This window comes from Podarcis raffonei, chromosome 9 (assembly GCF_027172205.1).
Source record: "Podarcis raffonei isolate rPodRaf1 chromosome 9, rPodRaf1.pri, whole genome shotgun sequence".
NCBI classification, from domain to species: Eukaryota; Metazoa; Chordata; class Lepidosauria; order Squamata; family Lacertidae; genus Podarcis; species Podarcis raffonei.
In genome coordinates, this window is record NC_070610.1 from 15,997,047 (window position 1) to 16,003,312 (window position 6,266).

The following is a 6,266-nucleotide window of genomic DNA, read 5'->3' on the forward strand; positions in this document are numbered from 1 at the left end:
GTGCTCAATAGGTCAGAAAAAAAATAAGTACAGTGGCTTCATTGAATTGTGTGAACAAATAGCAATTAAGGAAACAAAACCAACAAAATACATAGAAACTTTTGATATATGTTTAGAGACAGTCAGTGTTGGTTATCTAGAGTGTGTCCGAGGGTGAGAAAGAAAAAGAGAATTTAATGCATCTATTGTTATTTGGTGGTAGTGAAACACTATAGAATACCAGATTCTACCTTTAACTGTACTAATTAGAAGTGTGTTGTTGTTGTTATTGTTATTGTTACTGTTATTTTGGGGGTGTTAAAATTATCTGATCAGTCATAGATTGGGTGAGCAAAAGAAATTGCTTTGAACTGTTCAGGACAGCTTGCTTTCCTCAAAAGTTTTGAAGACACCCCTTCCCCCGAAAGCAGGAGAAATTTAGTCCCTTTTTTCAGGGGGGAAATATGGTACTTTTGGAAAAGTATGGAGGGAAGTTTCTGCCAACCTTGGAACCAATTCCTTAAGGGGGCGATGGCTCCTGCCTCCCTATCCCTACCCTCCTTCTTTGTGGCCAAATTAAAGTACTTTTTTCAGTTCTTCTAAAGGTAAAATAGGTTATCTGGCTTGCCACCTCCCTTTATTTGGAAAACCACTAACAAGGAGTCCAGGTGGCACAGAAAAATCTTGGGGGAGTTGTATGCAGCTTGTGTACTGAAGGTTAGCTGTTCCTTTATTTAGGGCTGGGGTCTAATCTCAGTGGCAGAATTTCCAGTTAAAAAGTGGTGAGGTGACTCTGACTGAATCCTTGGAGAGCTACTGCAAGTCAATGTAGGCCAGGAGTGACCAGTGAGCTTCCTTGGAATAATGTTCCATAATTGGGGTGCTGCAACTGAGGAGGGCCTCTCCCCAGTTGCCACACACTTCACTTTTGTCAGGGACTGTGCTGAGGAGGGCTGCACTGTAATGGTGGCAGCCTTCCCCTTCTCCTGCTCCTGAATGGCTTGCAGAGGGGCATAGTTCAGAAGGCAGAAGCTGGGAAATACTGGATGGGGAACAGCTAGGAGAAGAAACACTGGGAGAGAGAGGGTTAACAGATTCGCAGTCTCTGGATAGCATTTCTCCGCTCAGCCCAAGGTCGAGAAGTGCGCAGAAAGTCTCAGTACAGAAAGCACAGAGGGTACAAGCTCAGATTACAAGACATAGGAGTGAAATAGATCAATAGGGACTGGAGGGGTGTAAGCCTTAATTGGGAGTACCGCCATTCTGGGTTGACACTTTTTGTCCTTTGCTGTTTTTATTAGAGAAAATAACTGGTAAGAATTCCTTTAGTTTGATCTCCTCATATATGGCCATGGGAGAGGAAGTCAATTCAAGGAAGCCTGACAACTTTGCATACTCACAAGGCTATGGGAAGCACTCAAACTGCATGCTTACAAAGGTCTTGAAGTTCTGTGAATGAAGTTACTTCATTAGTAACAAAAACTCAATGCTTGTCAAGTCCCAGTGGCACAACTGCTTGTGCTAAGTCAAATATTTTGTTTCAGATTATTGTAGCAGCAATGAGAAAATGGTCCAGTCTGAATGGTAAATTCATTTCGGATGAAAATCAAAAGCAGAATCCTTGCTGACCTGCTAAATGTGTGCTACACCTTTCTATTTAAAAGCTATCTGCAGTCATGATGTCTGTTTATTTTTTCAGAAGATATGCTCAAGACCATATTGAGCAGCATACATATTCATACTGCTAAATCCAAAATGGGATGCTTCTGCCTTTGATAGAAGTGCATAATTCCACCATGGGTGATAAATCAGCCAAGATCTATCTGTGCAATCCATCACACAGATGCAACAAATTCACACTAAATGATAGCTTAGTTCAAAAACTAATATGAGAGCTTTTGGGATCACATGTCTCATTCATAAATCTTTAGGCACATCATAACTCCTTTATGAAAAACCATATAAAAGGAAGAAAATTTCAAATGCATTATCTCAAGACTTCATAAATATTTAGGCTGCAATGCTATCACACTTATTTAGAATTAAGTCCCACTGTATTCAAGGATACATTCTCTCAAAATATGGACTATAAACGGGTGTCTACTTAGGAAGTTGTAGGTATTTATGGAGGGGGGAAAATAGTGCCCAGTGGCACCCCATAGCAAAGCATAACTACTGAAGCCCCCCTAAAGCATTCTCCTAGTCATGCTTTCTGGACCCAGTTCCATAGCCAGGGCTGGAATTACTAGAACACAGTGTCCCGAATTCCTATTCCACAGAACCAGTACAGGAAGAAGCTGATCAATGGTATCAAAAGTTGCAAAGAGATTGAGAAGCAGGAGCAAGGCCACACTCCCCTTGTCATGCTCTCTGTAAAGGTCATCCCAGCACAACTAGAAGCATCATATTAGATATGGGGAAGAAATGGCGAATCTACCTGAGACAATATGTGAAATGAGGCACAGCTGTTCTTTGAAATTCACACTTTCCTGAATTTTTCAAAGCAGTTTTGCAACAAAAATGCACATAGTCGGACGAAGCGTGCATACAAATGCATGTATGTGTGAAAAAAGCATACAAAATGCATTCTATTAGGGGGGAAATGCTTGTGGAAGCCATATGTACCAGAAAAAATTGGCACAAAAATGGTGGTGAAGTTTCATGGGAACTTTAAAAACCCACAAGCTGATATGGAAATATGGATGACTGAACTTAAGGTTGGAAAAATGAGGCACTAATAAAACAAAAATTGACAAATTTGCCCTTTCCTAACCCATACAGGCTTTAACCACTCAACACAGAAATGGTTGGGGTCTGAAGGGAGGACACAATAAGTATGTTGAGAGGTAGAGATGTCCATTGGTTTCCTGAGGCAAATACATGAATATGCATCTTGGGGCAGCCAAAGGCCCATGAAATATTCTGCCACTCTTAACTGAAGGCCCTTTATCTTCTCCTAGCACCATGGAATAAACCCCTCTATTCACATCAATTGTTGCTTTAAGCAAAAGTCTGGTAGAAAGTCAACAACAAAATGCTTTTGAGGGAATTAAAATTGGAAGCCAGATTCCATACTGTTTCTGTAATAAGTGGCTAAACCACCTTGATTGACTATATACGGAGTTGTCAATTTAAGCAGACTCCTCTCTCTCATCTCAGAGCACTATATGCCTCTAATCAGCACAAAGAAGTGTTACCTGAAACTTCTCTCAAAGTATTTGTGCTTTTAGCCTACAACTATACTGCCTTTTCTTTGTCTTCTCTTTTCTTCTTTGTCATGATGTATGTATACACACAAACACACAAATACAAATGCATATCACTGCAGTGGAATACATCCTGAAATGGCATTTCCGTGTGCTCTGGTTCCCGTCATGGTGTCCCATTGTGCCAGAAGTGGTTTAGTCATGCTGGCCACATGACCCAGAAAGCTGTCTGTGGGCAAACACCAGCTCCCTCAGCCTGAAAGCTAGATGAGTGCCGCAACCCCATAGTCGCCTTTGACTGGCCTTAACCATCCAGGGGTCCTTTACTTTTACCTTTACCTTTTATATCCTGATTATATGCTGCATGCAGTATCTCTTAACTTTTCTTTATGCATTACATCCTTAAATAAATATGAGGTAAGTACAAGATTTATTTGTTTTAATAACACACACACACACAAACACACACACACACACAATTTACATCCCACACTGGCTGTGAAAAATAGCAAGATGAAACTTAACGTCAAGAACATTATGAACTCTCAGGTTTTAAAATGGGCTAAGAGACATTTGTATATTTAATAACACGCATAAAAAATGAAATGCTATAGTCACAATGAAAAGCAGAATGAGTAGGAGCTTGTTGATAAGCGAACAATAGTCTCCCCTTTCTCTTCTCTTCACAAGTACTGTCATTCTGGGATAGTAGGGATTAATTCCCCTTATTATTATTTCTCCAACAGAAAGACATGTTTCCTTGTTAGTCATATATAGCGCTCACCATTAAAGTATCTACATTTCCCGAAAGACAACATAAAATTGCCAGAAAGTGTATCTTTCCCGCTAAAACAGGAAAATCTCAAATACACAGTTATGAAACAGTCCTTGCTTAATGTCTTGGCAATTGATCACCACACAACTCCAAATAAAGTAAGTTGTTGCTTATTTACTTTATTTATAAACCTACTTATAGGCCACCTTTGGTACATAGTCCACTAATCTTAAAAACAAAGTGCAGGTTCAAGGATGAAAAATCCGGCCCAATCGCTTTCTAAATCCGGCCCGCGGACGGTCCGGGAATCAGCGTGTTTTTACATGAGTAGAATGTGTGCTTTTATTTAAAATGCATCTCTGGGTTATTTGTGGGACATAGGGATTTGTTCATTATTATTTTTTTCCAAAATATAATCTGGCCCCCCACAAGGTCTGAGGGACAGTGGACCCCTGTTGAAAAAGTTTGCTGACCCCTGCTTTAGACTATCCATCCCCAAGCTGGTGCTTTCAAGGTGATGCTAGACTACATCAGCTATTACTGCTGGACCCTGACTATTGGCCATGAAAGCTGGGTTTGATGGGAGTTGGGAGGGTACCAGTTTGGGGAAGACTGCTTTAGAATATTCATATACATTATCCCCACAGTCATTTGTTTATTGCTCCCTTGTGCAATAGTGCATCCATGGAGGATTCCCATTGCAGAAGCTGTACTCATATATCACAGGATATCTGGGCATGATGCAAAGTGAAGTACGAACAAGTTGACCACTGTTTCATTTTCTCATAACTCCTCTGGGTCTTCATTCTTCAGTAGGGTCATGATAAAACTTGCAACCTCCACAAGCAAGCAGGCAGAGTCATGGCTCTCCCCTGGTGGCTTCTGCCACCGCCTTCCATTGGGATACCCTAGTGGCCCAAGTGCCAGAAGGAGGTGTACTTTGCTGAGAAGGTCACCTCCCTGGGGGTGAGGCCATGCTTGAAGGGCGAAAAACGCAACAAGACCTTGACCACAGGTGGCCATGCAGGCCATTATAGAAAGCCTTATTGCAACTACCTTTGCTACTCTGCCTTGTCTGGACCAAAAGGATGTGGAGGTGCTGGAAGCCACACCTTCAAATGAAGTTCAGGGCTTGAAGGATGGAATTTGTGGTGGATTCCGGCAGTTTCACAAAGAGTATAGCCACAATTTGTCTCTCCACCCCACCCCCTTGCAGCAAGCTAGCTTATTATGAAGGCTTTCTAAAGAGGTACTGTCAGGGAACTGCCATCGGAACTAGAGGAGGAGGAGGCTCGGCTCCACAGCGATGCTGGAGAGGGGCCAAGCAGGGAGAGAGGCAGGTCTCCTGTTGGGGAAGAAAATCAGCGCAACACCAGGGATAGAGGGGGGCCAATGGGGGAAGCAGAGAGCAGGCTCCGGGACTCTTCACTGGACACCAGTGGGGAGAGCACAGGTCCTCCGCTACCCACGCCCTCCCTGCGCAGAAGACTTCCGCGCAGAGAGAGTAGGAGGAGACTGGGCGTCAAACAACTTTTATGTTGCAAAAAGGTTTAAGAAACGCCCACTGACAGATTCTGCCAGCAACTGAACAGCCACGGAGTGGATGGCTGTCCAGCGAGAAATGGTTTAACCAGCCAATCTAGCCCAGAGCGGCGGCAACTTACGCACAAGCAACCCCTAAAGCCATCACAGGTACCATGCTAGGTAATTGGGATATTTCCTGTTCTGTATAAGTGGAATATATTTCAAGGTGGAGACCAGAATATTTTTGCTAATTTTAACACTGAGAGTCTCCGTGAAATGGTTCCCTGCTTGCCTTTAGACTCTACTGTCCATGATGATGATTCTGTTTCAATAACAAAATACTGAATTGGAAAAAAGTTAAAAATAAAACTTGCAGTTAGGATATATAAAGTAGGCAACCCAATTTCTAAAAATTATACTTATGCTGCTGAATCCTGCATTTCAGTAGTGTTTAATATGATTCCCAAACCACATTCTAAGTTGCTGCTCCTCTATAGTGTCATTCTCTTTTTTGTACTTCTTATCCTAAACCAGTGTTCTTCGGCCTTAAATCTGTGGATGTTGGGATTACAATGCTCACCATCCCTGACTACTGGCTAAACCAACTGGGGATGATGGGAACTGCAGTCCTTCTACAGACCCAAAGCTGAAGAGCCATGTACTAAGTCATGCTTGAGAAATATTGCCATTTGATTTGTGATGATAATTCCCATGATTGTGTTTGGTGAAATTTTTGATTGCAGCATTATTACTAAATAAGGTAAGCCACTCCAGTCAATCAG

The 6,266-nt window shown here is 42.1% G+C and overlaps 1 pseudogene; it reads left to right on the top strand.

Moving 5' to 3' along the window:
• Positions 1–4,821: 4,821 nt before the first annotated feature.
• LOC128421052 (cysteine-rich protein 1-like) lies at positions 4,822–5,082 on the top strand (annotated as a pseudogene).
• Positions 5,083–6,266: the final 1,184 nt, after the last annotated feature.